General features: G+C 33.2%; 1 non-coding gene across 1 annotated transcript; it reads left to right on the top strand.

Moving 5' to 3' along the window:
• The first annotated feature begins 19,890 nt into the window (after nt 1-19,890).
• On the top strand, nt 19,891-19,998 carry LOC148572005 (small nucleolar RNA R71). Its single transcript, XR_015908554.1, has one exon. It is a non-coding gene; the product is annotated as a small nucleolar RNA R71 (small nucleolar RNA).
• The last annotated feature ends 224 nt before the right edge of the window (nt 19,999-20,222 follow it).

The following is a 20,222-nucleotide window of genomic DNA, read 5'->3' as shown; positions in this document are numbered from 1 at the left end:
GCTATTTGACTGGTCTATATTCCTAAGTAGCATTATCGGAACACCAATCTTAGGTATGAGCTTATGAGATGGAAGACCAGAACAATTAAGAGCATTCAATACTTTTGGACCAAAGAATTCTAAATTATTTTTCATATATTTTTTCACATTTATGTGAATACTAAACAAAAGTACATAACAATGAAATTCACAAAATAATTAGATTAATTAAAGAAAAAGGAGTAGTACGTAGTAAATCAATATCTTAAATTTTATGAGAAAATGTAAGCACACATTTTTTTTAAACAACTAAAACTTTAGTTTATATCTCTAACATTGATCATTGTACATCTATAGATTGTATCTTTGATCTTGTATCAAATAAAATTTAAATATTATTTATATGAAAATTTTTATCCAATTATAAAAGAAAATATGAAAAAACACAATTAACGACAAAGAGATACCAAATGATTAAACTAGTACTTAATCATCTCAATTTATCAAAGATTTTCTATACACAACATTAATCGTGCAATTTTCAAAGACATTCTCATTATTCTGAATTAAAAATTTTATCCCTTACTTGCTCTTAATTCTTAAAAATGCCACAAATAATTGTCCATGCTTAAAAATCAATTTCGCTAAGTACAAACCCACAGTTTTCGACGTCTATTCTTGAGCTTTGTTGATTGTCATACTAAAAGGCAGTGCTAAAGAAAATTATCTTCACTGGAACTTGATTAGAAAGCTGTCATTATTTGAAACCATATTCATTATGTGGATTAATACAATTTCTCCTATTTTGGTCCCTAATAATATTTTGCATTTAACAAGTGATTTTAAAGTTTTCTAATCTATAGTCGTATACTATTGCATAGGCCATTTTATTGGTCTATGTTCCTAAGTAGCATTACCAGAACACTAATGTTAAGTGTAAGTTTATGAGGTGAAAGATCAGAATAATTAAGAGGATTCAATACTTCTAGATCAAACATTTCAAGTGACTTTCCATATTATCTTCTTCAATACAAAGATTGTCTGAACTAAGATACACCTTTTCATCACCAGGAACAATTGACAATAGTTGATTATTTATCTTGTTAGCAACGTTTAAGACCAGTGCTAATATTGTTCGATCATTAAAGTAATTTCTTGACAAATAACCATGCACTAAGTCCCGAAAGACAAAGTCGATCAACTCATCAAATATCTATTAAGAATTTGGAACTATCATATCAATAACAATCTCAATTTTTGACTCTCTATCTAGGTTATCTCCTAGTAGGCTATCATCAACTTTTGACAATTATTCACTAAATTCCTTAATTTTTTGTTGGTTTCCATTTTTGCATCCCGTAGTTAATCTCACATTCCTTGACAGTCGTAGAACTTTAACAAATTTTCAAAGATAGAAAGAATTTATGGTTGCATGCACTATATCCTGTCGAGATCCTTTTGCAATTACATGCAATATTTGTCTAAAATTTCCACCAAGTATAACTGTTTTGCCCCCGAATGGATGCTCACGAATCATGATTAACAATTGATGCGTGTCTCATAATATCCCTTAAACATATATCTAGTGCCTTATAACAATACCTGCCAAACATAGGTGCCCCATCTCACATTATTAAATTTATCTTTATCAATAATTTAGCAAGAGGTGAGCCCTGTTAGATATTACACGTACAATATTCATCTATAATTAGAGGTATTTTAAATTTAGAATGTGCAATCATATCACTTGGTAGAAGTGAAGCTCTATTCCACTGAAAATCACATTAAATACTATTTTACTTTTTGATCTAACTTTTACTGACATCAAATTATAAAAAAAATTTTACCGCAATTACCGTGACAATAAAAAAAATTCTTCTTCTGATCCATTCACAGTCTTCATAAATAGAATTTGATATTGAAATTTTTTTATTTAAAATCTTAATATTAGGAGATGAATTTATAATATTTTTTTAGTTGTAAATAAATAAATACCTTGAATATTCTAATTAGTAGTATTACATATCTAATTAATTTTTTATATTGTAACATAACTTTTTTCATTTAATTATTTTTTTTTACATCCTATAAATATATAAATACTTTTTATATTCTAATTAATATGTTTTATATAATATATTTTTTTATTGGTTTAACGAATGAGTAGTGTTATGAACTAATAAATCTATTTGATAAAAATTGCGTATAACTAATCCTAGAGAGAAAAAGTTTGTCCTATGCATATAATATGTTGTGTTTTATAATATGTTGTGTAGTGTTTTATAATATATATATATATATATATATATTTGCTAGCAAGTAACTTAATGGTTAATATATTCTAGTAATTCTCTAACAAATAATATAAAACGAACAACGATCAAATATTAGTGGCTAGCAAATAAAAAAACAATATCAAATTATATTTAATATCCTAAAACAAAAAAAAAAGACGTCTAAATTAAAATAGAAAAGTCAAAATAGCATATAAATATATATAAAATATATGAAAAATCTATGATGAACAATTTTTATTTGACAAATTCTATTATGTAAAAGAGTCATTTTTATAGCAATTTCACCTTTTTTACCATTTTTTCAATCAACTTTATGTTTTCGACATTAGATGTTACATACTGTTCCATTTCTTTTTTAATATTATGTTTCACATCAGTTGTAACTTTTTTTTTTGAAACCAATGTTTTTGAAATTTCTAAGTCATTGGAGTTTTTTATTACCTGCGAAAATATTGATTACAAATAGATATTTTTAAGTATAATTTTTAATTCAAAATAATATATTTGAAAAGCTAATCAAAAGAATCAAATTTATTAATATTAATATATCTAAAATACTAATCGCGCCTAAAAATATTAATTTGTTAATATATCTAAAGAAAAAAACAAATTAAAGTTGCACTAATACTAAAGAAATAGAGTATAATTTGTTAATTAAGTTAAAGTTATAAATTTTTCTATAAATATTTTGTTAATTATATCAATGGTATATTTGATGTCTTAGATGTATTACCAATACTTAGCAAATTAAAATTATCTTTGTATATTCAAAGTAAAATTAAACGAATTTACCAGGATTAAGGAGTCTTTAACCAATTACAAAAATAATATACTTTCTTAAGTAAACCCTATATTCATGTCTACTTGGCTTAAACCTAATATTATTTTGACCTACACCAATATTGGTCATAACATATATAAACTCTTCCTTCAGATATTTTTTTCTCGAATAAGGATACTTATTTATTTTTTATTATACATTGTATATGAGAACCCTTGTAAAATAATAACAAAATAAAAAATAAAAAATAAAAAATAACAAACTAATTTAAAATTGATATACAATTCTATATTATCTTTTTATCAAGTAGAATAATTTCATTTGGAGCTCTTTGTATACATATGTTTCAAATTGTTTGACTCTTTATAATCGAAGTATTCTAACTTTAAGTTTTCAAATTTTATGCTCAGATATTGTTTTAAGAAATTCATACCTATAAAAAAATTAAGATAAAATAAAAAGACAAAAGACTATAAATAAAAATTTTAGAAAGAACTATATTTAACAATATATATATTAAATTCAAGCTAAGATTAGAACATAATTTAATAGTCATGACAATTATAAAAAAAAATATAAGCCTTAAATATAAAAGTTTACAATGATGTAATATATTAAGAGAGTATATTATAATATAAGATTGATCTACTTTAAAATAGAAATAAAAATATTCAATTAATGTTTAATTAAATCAATTATCTAATTTCAGAATATATCATTATAATTATCCACATACGATTGATCTATTAAATTAAAAATCAATGATAATTTTCTTTCAAATGTAGTTTTTTTATATCATTATTTATTAACATTAATTTTATGTAATATATGATCCTTCTTCTCTTAAAATAGAAAATAATATTATTGAATTATTATATTTTAGCTCCAATAAATTTAATTTACATATATTAATTATTTTTTTATTATGATTATATATATGATTATTTTTTACCTTATAATCATTTAATATTTTTTTATTATTTATTATGAATATCATAGTATGTGTTATCAGTTAATTCCCTGAATATAGTATGATAATTTAACGTTTTTATTTTTTATTATTTTATGCATGATCAGTGAATAATCTAATTAATACATGACAATTTTATTTTAAATAATATTGCATTCATAAAATAGTAGTATAGTAGGAAATGGTATTATTGAATTACTACCCACTATAAAAAATAGTATAATTATTGATGCCAAAAATCGACAGCCAAAATTTTTATTGATAATTTTCGACAGTTTATCATCGATAAAATAAAAAAATAAAATTTAAAATTAAAATATTAAAATCAACGACGGAATCGTTTGTTATTTTAAAAATTTAGAACATTTTAATGTTATCATCGCATTGTTAACAGAGGATAAGTTGAAATATTTTTTGCTTTAAAATTGATAGAAATATCATCTATTTTAATATTTATTATATCGACGGAAGGCCGTCGATAAATTTAAACATGAATTATGTTTTTATAATTCATATAAATTTTTTTATCAAGATAATTTTCTTATTTATATATATGATTATTTTTTAACTTATAATTATTTAATAATTTTTTATTCTTTATTATTTTATGCATGATTAGTGAATAATCTAATTAATACACAATAATTTATTTTTAAATAATAATGCATTAGTACAAATAGTAGTATAATAGAAAATGATATTATTGAATTTCTATATTTTAGCTCCAATAAATTTAATTCACATATATTAATTATTTTCTGATTATAATTATTTTCTTATTCATATATATGATTATTTTTAAACTTATAATTATTTAATAATTTTTTATTTTTTATTATTAATATCATTATACGTGTTATCATTTCATTTCCTAAATATAATATGATAATTCAATTTTTTATCCTTTATTATTTTATGCACAATTAGTGAATAATCTAACTAATATATTGTAATTTCCTTTTAAATAATAATGCATTCATGCAAATAGTAGTATAATAGGAATAATAATAATTATGAAGAGTATTATAATTATGTATATAAAGTCAACTATAATTGTGTATTTATTTAATAGTAATAATGATAGGATTTATCTGTTTTAAAATAAAAAATTAACTAATATTAAATTAATTTGATATATATTAATTATAACTATTAATTGTAGTTATTAACTTAATTTTATTATACTTATGATTTTTTTATATATCTAAATATATATTATTGGACAACTAAATTTTAATCCTATAATCCTATTCATTATACCTTAACAAAATTTTTAATGTAACTATTAATATTTTAGAATTATTTTTGTGTATTTATAATTTAATTAATTGTACCACTACGCCAGAAGCCACAGATGGTGGAGGCAATATATCAGAGGTTTTTAGAAATACCGCTAAAATGCTAGATTACAGCAGTCTCAATGACGGTTTTAAATAGGGCTGCTAAATCAAATAATTTGGCTGTGACTTAAGGGATAAACGCAATGCACACAAAGAAATACCCAATTGGAATTAAAAAAGAAACCCTCTTCTTCTGTGATTCAAGAAAAATGCAAAACCTCCAAGGACTCTCTGCCTCTCCGCTGCGCTCAAAATCGTGCCACCCTCATCATATTGCTTGGTCATCGCTCCATCCTATTGCATCACCTTGTGTGTGAATCCCCCTCTCACTGCCTATTCAGTCCGCTGCTCCTGCAAATCCCGCGAACGAAATCTTCCCACAATACGCCACCCATGCACCATCCTTCTTTCGTTCTGATATGCTCCATCTTTGCTACTGCTTGCTTTCTTCTTTCATTGTTTGATCTTCTCTCTGTGCTCGCTTTCAATTAATTAATGTGTATTAGGGTTATCTATTAGGAATTAGGATGAGCTTTTGAATCTATTGTAATTGGTGAGTTTCCATTTAAGCTCTTTGTCTTGAGTTCCCATATGATTAGTCAATTAGTATTTCCCAATATTTATTTTTTTAATCTTTCCTCTGTTGATGGTATGAATACTTCTAATTAATTTTGCAAGCAAGATTAGTACTATAGTTACCAAGATTTAGAGTTCAGAAGTCACCCATTTGATTGTAGCTACTAATGAAAATAGAACATGTTCTAGGACACTAAAAGTTCTTATGGCAATTCTAAATGGAAAATGAGTTCTCAAAAAGGATTGTAAGTTATTGTGGTTCTACATTTTCTTACTTTATTACTTGATTTTATCCTCATATTTGATTTCTAATTATTGAGTTCTTTAGTCACTTAATTACTTCATTATTTGGTTCTTATTCTGCAATGATTATGTTCATTTGAGAGTTGGAGGTTAGAAGGAAGAATAGAATTTGTGGAACAATGAGATCAAATTTAGTAATGTTCTATACAGTGACATTCTTTTTGGACTTACAGTTTTCTGCCATGTGAAGTTCACATTTTGCTTTGATATTTATAAGGTAGTCTATATATTTAGTTCTATAATAGTTATTTGATGGAAATTTTACTTTGAGAAAATTTTAAGACTAAATTGACTTGACAATTTAAAAGTGTTAGGATTAAGTTGATTAAATTTTTTTTCTGTATCATCTCATATCTAAATAATGCAGAACATCAACAAAATAAAGAAGTTCAAGAGCCTTGTATTGGTGATACATGTAAGTAATGATCTCTAATACTATTTAATCTGTTTTTAGTGGCAATTTTGATCATAAACCAAATTCTAATGTTTCTTTCTATTCTAAAATCCAAGCCAAGGTGGGTTCCAAAAATTATATAATCTTCGTTAGATGATTAGATGTCCACTGTATTTAGTGCATCGGGACTTGATTAATTTTTCACTCCAAGACACATAGACAATAGCAGCGACAAATTGTTTGCCGTTTCTCTATCTGCTGCAATTTGTGGCATGGGGAGCCCCATGGTGGCTCATGTCCTTAAGTTGTTTGATGAAATGCCTCAACAAAGTGATACATTTGTACTAGATGGTCTTTCACTGTATAAAGCTAAAATTTAAAAACTAAATGTGCTTTTTATATTGTAATTCACACTGCAGGTGAAGGAAAAATCATCTGTTGAAAAGGTGATTATTGATGAAATTGTTAAATTCATTAAAGAATCTTATCCAAATAATGAATCAGGAATTGTATATTGCTTCTCTAGGAAGGAATGCGACAAGTACCTCTGATTTTGCTTTCTTTTTCTAACATTTCATATATTTCGAATGTCAAATTTTGCTGTCAAGGGAGCATAATGTGCTCATTTCAAGAGTTTCCAAAATAGAAAAGCTTTGCCCCAATACCTGATGAGCTAATTGAATTCTGATATAGTGTTTGATTTATTTTCTAATGAGTAATGTTATATCATATGAGAAATCTTCTTACATATTCTCCTAAAGGCTAAATGGATCACAAGTAGACACTTCAAGTCTCTTTAAATATTAAAAAGTAAACAATCATTCCTTAATTTAGTAATGAAGAGGGTGTTTAGGAAGATTAGTATTTTCTCTTTGTTAATATGTGTATACTTCAGATCCTATGTCATATGCTATTTGTGAGGTAAAGTAGATACTTATCCCTTTTGTTGGCAAGATAATTTTAGGTTGCAAAGGAGTTACAAAAAAAAAGGAAGCCGATTACTATCATGCAGATATGGATGTAAATGCTCGAAAAAAAGTACATATGTGGTAAAGTTTATCAAAATTTTGTCACTGTTACATGTTAATGGTTTTAGTTCTTCAAAGGTAAACATGTCTTTTCCTAATATGGAAATGTTCCCTTTGTTGTTGTCTTTAGAAATTTTTTGGGCTGAGATTCATGTCATCTATTCATATATACTGATTTTCAAAATGGTAATGTGCTATAAGATTTTCTATCTTATTTGTTATTGTGGATCGTTTTCTTTAACGTATAGCTAATCTTAATTTGGCGTATTAATTTGGTTCTATTAATGTTTATTGATCTTAGTCTAAACTTGATCTATAGCATATATAATCCTTTTCTGCTTAATTGAAAATATGATGTGGATTTTTGTGTCTAACTATATAATTTAAATAAAAATTTACTAGTTATAATTATGATAGTTTTTTGTCTTGGAAAATATTATATTCTATTTATAATTATAATCCATATGCTGTTATTATATATATATCTTGACCAACACAGACTTACATGTCTGTCTAATTGTATATTTATAAATTGATAGTTGAAATTTATACATATATGCTTAACTTGTTCTTATGCCATTTTCTGAATCGTTTGTAAGGGACATAATATTTTATACTGTACTATATCTTAATTAATGTTTATGGTATTCTTGCATGTCATATTTAGGACCAAAGATATTTTTCTTGTATCCTTTTGTGTTTTTGGGAGTTCTTTGCTTCACTTATTCGTTCAACAAGTTATTTTTTTATTTCTTTTCAGGTTTGGCAGTGGTTTCATAAATTATGTGAAGAGATCGATGAGTCATGATCCATTATGATCTAATTGGTCATTCATATATCAAATAAATTTTTTTGTACTTTTTGATCAATTGAACCATGTTTCATTCTTACATTATTAAGTAGTGCATCGTTTGTTAAGTTTTAATTTGATTTATATATTATATTTTTTTCTAAGATTGAGCAGTATTTACTCTTAGAAAGGTTTACACTAGAAAAGTATTATTCTCAATAGTGTTTTTCACTTGTCATTTACATTAGAGACGGTTTTGTGGTAAATATAAAGTGTTGAGTTATTTATTATAACTACTATAAAGTATTGAATGATTTAGTGCTTGTTTCCATTTGAACTACCACTTTGGTATGAGTTTATAAATGTTTTTTTTAAAGCTCATGTATGAAATTGCGGCAGTTCAAAATGTCGCATTTTTTAAAATTCATTGCCCAAAATAGCTGCGGTTTTGTAACTGTCGCAAAATCAAATCTCCACTCCCTAAACCACAACGTTTTCTGGAACCGCTAGTATATCATTTTGCGACGATTTAAAACCACCGTAAATCCATAAAAGAACCATCGTTATTTGATGTGTCTCTTGTAGTGTACGTAAAGTAAAATTTTCAGGATATATTATTTTCTTTAAATAATTTTGAATATTATATATATATATATATATATATATATATATATTAATTGTACGTAAATATTTAATTCACATATATTAATTATTTTTTTATGATTATTTCTTTATTTATATATATGTCATAGTTTTTTATGTGCTTATAATCATTTAATGATTTTTTTATTATTTCTTATTAATAGCATTGTATGTGTTATTAGTTCATTCCCTAAATATAGTATGATAATTTAATATTTTTTGTTTATTTTTTTATATATGGTTAGTGAATAATCTAATTAATATATGATAATTTTCTTTTAAATAATAATGCATTTATGCAAAAGGTAGTAGTATAACACAGGAATAGTAGGAATTATGGAGAGTATTATGATTATGTAAAATATTGTCAATTATAAATGTGTATTTATTTATTAGTAATAATGATATAATTTATCTACTTTAAAATAGAAAAAGAAAATTCTTATTTTATGAAATAGTGAAGGACACTACAAAAAAGTGTTGAGTACCATCAGATCAGATTTACTAGCGGATTTATCAAATAAATCCATCGATAATTAGTTTACCGACGGAATGAATTTGACGGTATAAATGGTGCTGAAAAATATATACCGGTGGATTATTTCATCCGACGCTAATTACCGGCAAATTTTAAATCGGATTTTGCAATTAATGATGAAAATAAGTGAAAATCCGATGGTAATTTTGGCGCCATGTTATGTTTTGTGGCCCCCATTTACCGTCGGATTATTCCACCGGTAAATCCTGATGGTATGCAATTTTTTTTCACAATTAGCGTATAATTAGCAATCAAATTAAAATTTTTTAAAATTTTTTAGTGAACAAATTCTAAATACCAGAAATCAGCTAATGATTTTATTAAATATCAAGGGTCTGAATATAATAAAAATTTAAAGAAGTGACATACAGTAAAATACACATAAATAAATTAAATTTATAAACCCTACGGATCCTAATAATCATCGTCGTCATCGTCTTCCCCCTGCTAAGGTGGCAGACCAGGTGCTGATGTCGGTGTCCCACCAGCAGTGTTGCCGCTGGTACTAGCAGCCGCTGCCTCCAGCGTGCATCTACTCATTGTATACTGCCATCAGGTCTCGCAAGCGCTCTAGCCACTCTAGCTTCTCCGTCAGATCCAACCTTATGGCAACAGTGTCTTCCACGCATGCAAGAAGCTCATTATACCTTTCCTCATACTGCTGAGCTTGTTGGTGAAGCTCCTGTGTGAGCTTCTGCACCTCTTCCCTTAAATCGACAACTTTTTCAGGATCAGCAAGGTTGGTGGCAGAGGCAGAGGCAGATAAAGCCATCAATGTGGAAGTGCGGAAGCCACTAACAAAGAATGACCTCAACCCGTATACGCGATTCTTATAGAGCTCAGAGACAGTCTCGTGCCAAGCTTTATTAGGATTAATGATTGAGGCATTGGAGTCGGGGTCGTCCCCACTAAGCTGAGATTGTTGGGTCACAGCCTCCAATCATTGTGTGTAGTCCTCCTATATAACACATATTGTGATTAGGATGATAGTTAATTGACTTTAAACCGAATACATACATTTTAAACTTAGAATTAATTGAAACTCACATAGTGAGCCGCAGACCGCTCATCAGTAAATCTCTCCTTATTGGCCTTCAACCTATGGGTATACTTAAAGGTCTATGCCAATGTTGGCTCACACTCCAATGACTTAGACTACAGATATTGAAACTAACTAATAAAATAAATGAAGTAATTATTAATGAAGATTAGCAAACTACATACTAGCCTGTTCTTCGTCTTCATGAAAGTTGCCGACCCACCGGTATACTTCAACGACCTCGGCGAAGCCCTGTTAGTTCTGTTCGTCAGACGGTGGCGCTTGAACCCCTCATTAGTACTAAAATGGACATTCAGTTCCTTCTTAATATCTGGACGGAGCCAAACCGTGAGGTGGTCGTGCCCCTGATGAGCGTCCTACATTATCTACTCAAGTAGCCTAGGTATCCGGTAGTCGTAGATCTTCCTTATCAAGATATTATGTTTTCTATTCCGTATAAAGTTCTCCTACACAAAGTAATTCAACAACATTAGTTAGTCAAAATAAAATACAATTAAAATATAGTTAATTCAACAACATTGGATTCTTACCATCCACTTCAGAAATCATCGCTCTCTGGTCTTAGCAGGGATCTTTGTGTAGCTCGACCATGGGTTGTTGTACATGGATTTAATCGCATTGGAGATCTCCTGTGTACATGCATTGTTGTTTGGTGCAAACCGATCAATGAAAAACTTAAGATTAGCAAACACATAAAAACACATAAAACTTAACAAATCCAAAGTAGATTGCGGATAAAGACAATAAAATAGTACTTACGCCTGCATGCCATCAGGTCAAATCCTCAATCGTATGACGGGTGGTGGTAGAGGGGCTGGTGCGCAGAAATTGTGATTACACTTTAATTATGTAAAATTCATCGCTCTTTCTTTCCCTGGTAATGGCGCCAAAAACATGATGCCAATACCATGGTTCACAACTTCGCACAACTAACCAGCAAGTGCACTGGGTCGTCCAAGTAATACCTTACGTGAGTAAGGGTCGAATCCCACGAAGATTGTTGGTATGAAGCAAGCTATGGTCACCTTGTAAATCTCAGTCAGGCGGATATTAAAATAGTAATGGAGTTTTCGAAAATAATTAATGAAATAGGGATAGAAATACTTATGTAATTCATTGGTGAGAGTTTCAGATAAGCGAATAGAGATGCTTTCGTTCCTCTAAACCTCTGCTTTCCTGCTATCTTCATCCAATCAGTCTTACTCCTTTCCATGGCTGGCTTTATGTGATACATCACCACTGTCAATGGCTACTTTCGGTCATCTCTCGGGAAAATGATCCAATGCCCTGTCACGACACGGCTAATCGTCTGGAGGCATCACCCTTGTCAATGGTTTCATCTTATCCTCTCAGTGAAAATGATCAACGCACCCTGTCACGGCACGGCTATTCATCTGTCGGTTCTCGATCATGCTGGAATAGGATTTATTATCCTTTTGCGTCTGTCACTACGCCCAGCAATCGCGAGTTTGAAGCTCGTCACAGTCATTCAATCATTGAATCCTACTCGGAATACCACAGAAAAGGTTTAGACTTTCCAGATTTTCTTGAATGCCGCCATCATTCTAGCTTACACCACGAAGATTCTGATTAAGAGATCTAAGAGATACTCATTCAGTCGAAGGTAGAACGGAAGTGGTTGTCAGGCACGCGTTCATAGGGAATGATGATGATTGTCACGTTCATCACATTCAGGTTGAAGTGCGAATGAATATCTTAGAAGCGAAATAAGATGAATTGAATAGAAAACAGTAGTACTTTGCATTAATCTTTGAGGAACAGCAGAGCTCCACACCTTAATCTATGGAGTGTAGAAACTCTACCGTTAAAATTACATAAGTGAAAGGTCCAGGAATGGCCGAGATGGCCAGCCCCCTAAAACGTGATCAATAGTCTCCTAAGATGAACAATGGATTAAAACTGAGACCCAAGATTAATACAATAGTAGAAGATCCTATTTATAATAAACTAGCTACTAGGGTTTACAGAAGTAAGTAATTGATGCATAAATCCACTTCCGGGGCCCACTTGGTGTGTGCTTGGGCTGAGTTTTGAATGTTACACGTGCAGAGGCCATTTGTGGAGTTGAACGCCAACTTTTGTGCCAGTTTGGGCGTAACTCTGGTTTTGGCTCCTTTTCTGGCGCTGGACGCCAGATTTGGGCAGAGAGCTGGCGTTGAATGCCAGTTTACGTCGTCTATTCTTGGCCAAAGTATGGACTATTATATATTTCTGGGAAAGCCCTGAAAGTCTACTTTCCAACGCAATTGGAAGCACGCCATTTCGAGTTCTGTAGCTCCAGAAAATCCACTTTGAGTGCAGGGAGGTCAGAATCCAACAGCATCAGCAGTCCTTCTTCAACCTCTGAATCTGATTTTTGCTCAAGTCCCTCAATTTCAGCCAGAAAATACCTGAAATCACAGAAAAACACACAAACTCATAGTAAAGTCCAGAAATGTGAATTTAACATAAAAACTAATGAAAACATCCCTAAAAGTAACTAGATCCTACTAAAAACATACTAAAAATAATGTCAAAAAGCGTATAAATTATCCGCTCATCACAACACCAAACTTAAATTGTTGCTTGTCCCCAAGCAACTTGAAAATCGAATAGGATAAAAAGAAGAGAATATACTATAAATTCCAAACTATCAATGAAACATAGCTTCAATCATATGAGCGGGACTTATAGCTTTTTGCCTCTTGAATAGTTTTGGCATCTCACTTTATCCATTGAAGTTTAGAATGATTGGCATCTATAGGAACTTCAGATTTCGAATAGTGTTATTGACTCTCCTAGTTCAGTATGATGATTCTTGAACACAGCTTCTTTATGAGTCTTGGCCGTGGCCCTATGATGACAAGTCATCCTAGCCTATTTTAACTAGTCTTTTTCTTTTGTTTTCATTAGAATTATGCACTTTCTTGAGCCACAAGCAAGCTAATTGAGTAGATTTTCATGTTTCCCTTGATTGAATCAACCATATATGAATTCATGCCATTTCATGAGGTTTATGCTATATTTGTTGCATATTGTGAAAGAATGAATATCTCATGATTTTGAGCATAGCTTTGATGTGTTTGGTTGATTAATTATAGGTGAAGAAAGCTTGTAGAAGGGTTGAAGCAAGAAGGAATAGCTAGGAGTAAAGAGAAGACAATGGAATAAGTGAAATTGAACCAGGAAGCAAGAAGCTGGATCTAAAGTTAGCATCAAACTTTTGCACAAACTTTTGGTTGAAAAGTTAGACCCAACGTTAGCCCCCTAACTTGGAGGCTAACGTTGGAACTTGAAAATTCTCCCCTGGGCTCCAAAAGTTTGCGCCAACGTTAGCCCCTTAACTTTGAGGCTAACGTTGGCACATGAATTTCTCCCTTGGGCACCAAAAGTTTGCGCCAACGTTAGCCCCCTAACTTGGAGGCTAACGTTGGCACATGAAAATTCAATGGGGAAGGAGCAAAAGTTTGCGCCAACGTTAGCCCCCTAACTTGGTGGCTAACGTTGGCGCCACTAGCACACAAGGCAAGGCCAACGTTAGGGTCAAAGTTAGACCCCTAACGTTGGCACCAACGTCCATACCAGCAAATTGTGCTAGCTGATATGAAAAGTTGGATCCAAAGTTAGACCCCTAACTTTAGCTCCAACTTTTGGTCCAACTTTTGCTAACCTCAAAACCGGTTCAATTGGTTCACTTTGGTTCTTCTCCAAACTTCAAGAGCAATCAACCAAGGCCTCTTTCAACCCAATTCCACCAAGAGCAAAGGCCCAACTCAAGGCTTGAAGATCATTTGAAGAAAGTGTATAAATAGGATAGAATTCAAGTTCTTCGGAGAGCTCTTTTTTGGAATTTTCATAATAGTTTTCGGAGAGCTTTTGATATTGAGTGAACTTTAATTTCTTTGTCTTGGGGAAGGAGAATTCACTTCTCCTCCTCTTCATTTTATTGATTTCTATTTCAATTGCAATTGTCTTGGATCTTGGGTTGGAGAATTGAAGAAATTCTGTTTCAATCTCATCCTTGGATCTCTCTGTTTATTTACTGCTTAATTGAATTTCCGTTTTTGTTACTTGCTTCTCATCTAATTTCTTTGCAATTTACAATTTCCTTGCAATTGTTCTTGTTGGATCTAGGAAGGCATTGAGATCTAGACTTGGTTTTCTAGTCTCTGGGCCCTGAGATCTCAATTTTACATTCTCTGTTTCTTGCTTTTAATGTTCATTTACTTTACTGCTTCAAGATCCGTTTCAATCCCAATTCCCTTTTCCTCTTCTGTTTAATGCAATTCAACTTTTCCTTGTTTAAATTCTGCAAATCCATTCCCCAATTCCCTTTACAATTCCAGCTGTTTACATTTCTTGCACTTTAAGATTCCGCAATTTACATTTCTTGCATTTTAAGTTTCTGTTATTTAATTTCTTGCTCTTTAAGATTCAGCAATTTATTTCATGTTCTCTTTAATTCTATGCAATTTAATTTCTGCAAATCACAAAACACTCAACCAAACCTTGATTCGCTTGACTAAATTAACCACTAAACTAAAATTGCTCAATCCTTCAATCCCTGTGGGATCGACCTCACTCCCGTGAGTTTTTATTACTTGATACGACCCGGTACACTTGCCGGTTAGATTTGTGTGATTTGGGAGAAATTTATTTTTCACCAAAATACTCATCACCCTAAGCACTTTGTTTTCCAGTATTACCACCGGATACATAAATGCCACAGACACATAATTGGGTGAACCTTTTCAGATTGTGACTCAGCCTTGCTAAAGTCCCCAATTAGAGGTGTCCAGGGTTCTTAAGCACACTCTTTTTTTTGCCTTGGACCTTGACTTTAACCGCTCAGTCCCAAGTTTTCACTTGACACCTACACGCCACAAGCACATGGTTAGGGACAGCTTGGTTTAGCCGCTTAGGCCAGGATTTTATTCCTTTAGGCCCTCCTATCCACTGATGCTCAAAGCCTTGGGATCCTTTTTATTTGCCCTTACCTTTTGGTTTTAAGGGTTATTGGCTTTTTCTGCTTGCTTTTTCTTTTTCTTTCTATTTTTTTTCGCCTTTTTTTTTTGCAAGCTTTGTTCTTTGCTGCTTTTTCTTGCTTCAAGAATCATTTTTATGATTTTTCAGATTATCAAATAACATGTCTCCTAGTTATCATTCTTTCAAGAGTCAACATATTTAACATTCTTAAACAACAACTTCAAAAGACATATGCACTGTTCAAGCATACATTCAGAAAACAAGAAGCATTGTCACCACATCAATATAATTAAGCTAAATTCAAGGATAAATTCGAAACTCATGTACTTCTTGTTCTTTTGAATTAAAACAGTTTTTATTTTAAGAGAGGTGATGGATTCATAGGACATTCATAACTTTAAGACATAGTTACTAACTACTAATGATCATGTAATGAAGACACAAACATAGATAAGCACATAACATAGAAAACACAAAACAGAAGAAATAAGAACAAGGAATGAATCCACCTTAGTGATGGTGGCGTTTCCTTTTTGAGGAACCAATGATGTCCTTGAGCTCTTCTATGTCTCTTCTTGTCTTTGTTGCTCCTCCCTCATTGCTTTTTGATCTTCTCTTATTTCATGGAGCATGATGGAGTGCTCTTGATGTTCCACCCTTAGTTGTCCCATATTGGAACTCAATTCTCCTAGGGAGGTGTTGATTTGCTCCCAATAGTTTTGTGGAGGAAAGTGCATTTGAGGCATTTCCGAGATCTCATGGTGATGAGCTTCATACGCCTCTTGAGCTCCATGAATGGGCTCTCTTGCTTGCTCCATCTTTTTCTTAGTGATGGGCTTCTCTTCCTTAATAGGAATGTCTCCTTCTATGAAAGCTCCAGCTGAGTAACATAGATGGCAAATGAGGTGAGGGAAGGCTAACCTTGCCATAGTGGAGGACTTGTCAGCCACCTTGTAGAGTTCTTGAGGTATAATCTCATGAACTTCCACCTCTTCTCCAATCATGATGCTATGGATCATGATGGCCCGGTCTATAGTAACTTCAGACCAGTTGCTAGTGGGAATGATTGAGCATTGAATGAACTCCAACCATCCTCTAGCTACAGGCTTGAGGTCCAATCTTCTTAGTTGAACCGGCTTGCCTTTGGAGTCAATCTTCCATTGAGCTCCTTCTACACATATGTCCATAAGGACTTGGTCCAACCTTTGATTAAAGTTGACCCTTCTAGTGTAGGGGCGTTCATCTCCTTGCATCATGGGCAAGTTAAACGCCAACCTCACATTCTCCAGACTAAAATCTAAGTATTTTCCCCGAACCATTGTAACATAGTTCTTTGGATCCGGGTTCTTACTTTGATCATGGTTCTTGGTGATCCATGCATTAGCATAGAACTCTTGAACCATTAGGATGCCGACTTGTTGGATGGGATTTGTTAGAACTTCCAAACCTCTTCTTTGAATTTCATGTCGGATCTCCGGATACTCATTTCTTTTGAGTTTGAAAGGGACCTCAGGGATCACCTTCTTCTTGGCCACAACATCATAGAAGTGGTCTTGATGGGCTTTGGAGATGAACCTTTCCATCTCCCATGACTCGGAGGTGGAAGCTTTTGTCTTCCCCTTCCCCTTTCTAGAGGATTCTCCGGTCTTAGGTGCCATCAATGGTAATAGAAAAACAAAAAGCTTATGATTTTACCACACCAAACTTAGAATTTTGCTCGCCCTCGAGCAAGAGAAGAAAGAATAGATGAAGAAGAAGAAGAAATAGAGGAGAGGGAGAAGGTGATGTGGTTCGGCCAAGAAGGGTATAGAGGGGTTGTGTTGTGTGAATTTGAAGAAGAATGGAGGGCTTTATATAGGGAAGGGAGGGGGGAATGTTTCGGCCATATGGGTGGGTTTGGGTGGGAAATTGGTTTTGAATTTTGAAGGTAGGTGGGGTTTATGAGGTAGGTTTATGGGGAAGAGTGGATGGATGCGAGTGGTGAAGAGGTGATGGGGAAGAGTGCTTATGGGGTTGTGTGAAAGAGAGTGGTGAGAAGAAGTGAGTGGAGGTAGGTGGGGATCCTGTGGGGTCCACAGATCCTGAGGTGTTCAAGGATTTACATCCCTGCACCCATTAGGCATGTAAGAATGCCTTTGCACACAACTCTGGGTGTTCAGCACCAGGTTGGTGGCCATTTTGGGCGATCAACGCCCATTTGTATGCCATTTCTGGCGTTGAACGCCAGAACCATGCCTGTTCTGGTGTTCAGCGCCCAGAAGCTGCCCATTTTAGGCGTTCAGCGCCAGAACCAAGCTCTGTTCTGGCGCTGAACGCCAGACAGAAGCTCCTCTAGGGTGTGATTTTTCTTCTGCTGTTTTTGATTCTGTTTTCAATTTTTATATTTATTTTGTGACTCCACATGATCATGAACCTATAAAGACATATAATTAAGAAAAATATAGTTAGATAAATAAAAATTGGGTTGCCTCCCAACAAGCGCTTCTTTAATGTCAATAGCTTGACAGTGGGCTCTCATGGATCCTCACAGATGTTCAGAGCATTGTTGAAACTCTCCAACACTAAACTTAGAGTTTGGATATGGGAGTTCAACACCAAACTTAGAGTTTGGTTGTGGCCTCCCAACACCAAACTTAGAGTTTGACTGTGGGGGCTTGGGTTGACTCTGCCTTGAGAGAAGCTTTTCATGCTTCCTCTCCATGGTTGCAGAGGGAGATCCTTGAGTTTTAAACACAAAGGAGTCCTCATTCCATTGAAGGACTAGTTCACCTCTGTAAACATCAATCACAGCTCTTGCTGTGGCCAGGAAAGGTCTTCCTAGGATGATGGATTCATCCTCTTCCTTTCCAGTATCCAGGACTATGAAATCAGCAGGGATGTAAAGGCCTTCAACCTTTACTAACACGTCCTCTACTTGTCCATATGCCTGTTTTCTTGAATTGTCTGCCATCTCTAATGAGATTTTAGCAGCTTGCACCCCATAGATTCCCAGTTTCTCTATTGCAGAGAGGGGCATGAGGTTTATTTCTGAACCAAGGTCACACAGAGCCTTAAAGATCATGGTGCCTATGGTACAATGTATTATGAACTTCCCAGGATCCTGTCTCTTCTGAGGCAATGTCAGTTGATCCAGATCACTTAGTTCATTGATGAACAAGGGAGGTTCAACTTCCCAAGTATCAATGCCAAATTGGCATTTAGCTTCATGATTGCACCAAGAAACTTGGCAGTTTGCTCTTCAGTAACATCCTCATTCTCTTCAGAAGAGGAATACTCATCAGAGCTCATGAAGGGTATAAGGAGGTTTAATGGAATCTCTATGGTCTCTAGATGAGTCTCAGATTCCTTTGGTTCCTCAGAGGGAAGCTCCTTATTAATCACTGGACGTCCCAGGAGGTCTTCCTCCTTGGGGTTCACGTCCTCCACTCCCCTTGTAGGTTCGGCCATGGTGCTTATGTCAATGGCCTTGCACTCTCCTTTTGGGTTCTCTTCTGTATTGCTTGGGAGAGTACTGGGAGGGATTTCAGTGATCCTTTTACTCAGCTGGCCCACTTGTGCTTCCAAATTTCTAATGGAAGATCTTGTTTCATTCATGAAGCTCACAGTGGCCTTGGATAGATCAGAGACTAGATTTGCTAAATTAGAAGCATTTTGTTCAGAGTTCTCTATCTGTTGCTGAGTGGGTGATGAAAAAGGTTTATTATTGTTAAACCTGTTTCTTCCACCATTATTAAAGCCTTGTTGAGGCTTTTGATCCTTCCATGAGAAATTTGGATGATTTCCCCATGACGAGTTATAGGTGTTTCCATAAGGTTCACCAAAGTAATTCACCTCTGCTATTGCAGGGTTCTCAGGATCATAAGCTTCTTCTTCATAAGAAGCCTCTTGAGTACTATTGGATGCAGCTTGCATTCCATGCAGACTCTGAGAGATCATATTGACTTGCTGAGTCAATATTTTGTTCTGAGCCAATATGGCATTCAGAGTATTAACTTCAAGAACTCCCTTCTTCATAGGTGTCCCATTATTCACAGGATTCCTTTCAGAAGTGTACATGAACTGGTTATTAGCAACCATGTCAATGAGTTCTTGAGCTTCTGCAGGTGTTTTCTTTAAGTGAATGGATCCACCTGCAGAGGTGTCCAATGACATCTTAGATAACTCAGACAGACCATCATAGAATATATCCAGGATGGTCCATTCTGAAAGCATGTCAGAGGGACACTTTTTGGTCAACTGTTTGTATCTTTCCCAAGCTTCATAGAGGGATTCACCTTCTTTCTGTCTGAAGGTTTGAACATCAGCTCTAAGCTTGCTCAGCTTTTGAGGAGGAAAGTACTTGGCTAAGAAAGCCGTGACCAGCTTATCCCAAGAGTTCAGGCTGTCTTTGGGTTGAGAATCCAACCATAATCTAGCTCTGTCTCTTACAGCAAAAGGGAAAAGCATGAGCCTGTAGACTTCAGGATCTACTCCATTAGTCTTAACAGTATCACATATCTGCAAGAATTCAGTTAAGAACTGAAAAGGATCTTCAGATG

Source organism: Arachis ipaensis, chromosome B3, assembly GCF_059453495.1.
Source record: "Arachis ipaensis isolate K30076 ecotype BB chromosome B3, ASM5945349v1, whole genome shotgun sequence".
In the NCBI taxonomy this organism is placed as follows: domain Eukaryota; kingdom Viridiplantae; phylum Streptophyta; class Magnoliopsida; order Fabales; family Fabaceae; genus Arachis; species Arachis ipaensis.
The sequence above is the reverse complement of the archived record's forward strand: the minus strand, read 5'-3'. Positions and strand labels throughout refer to the sequence as shown.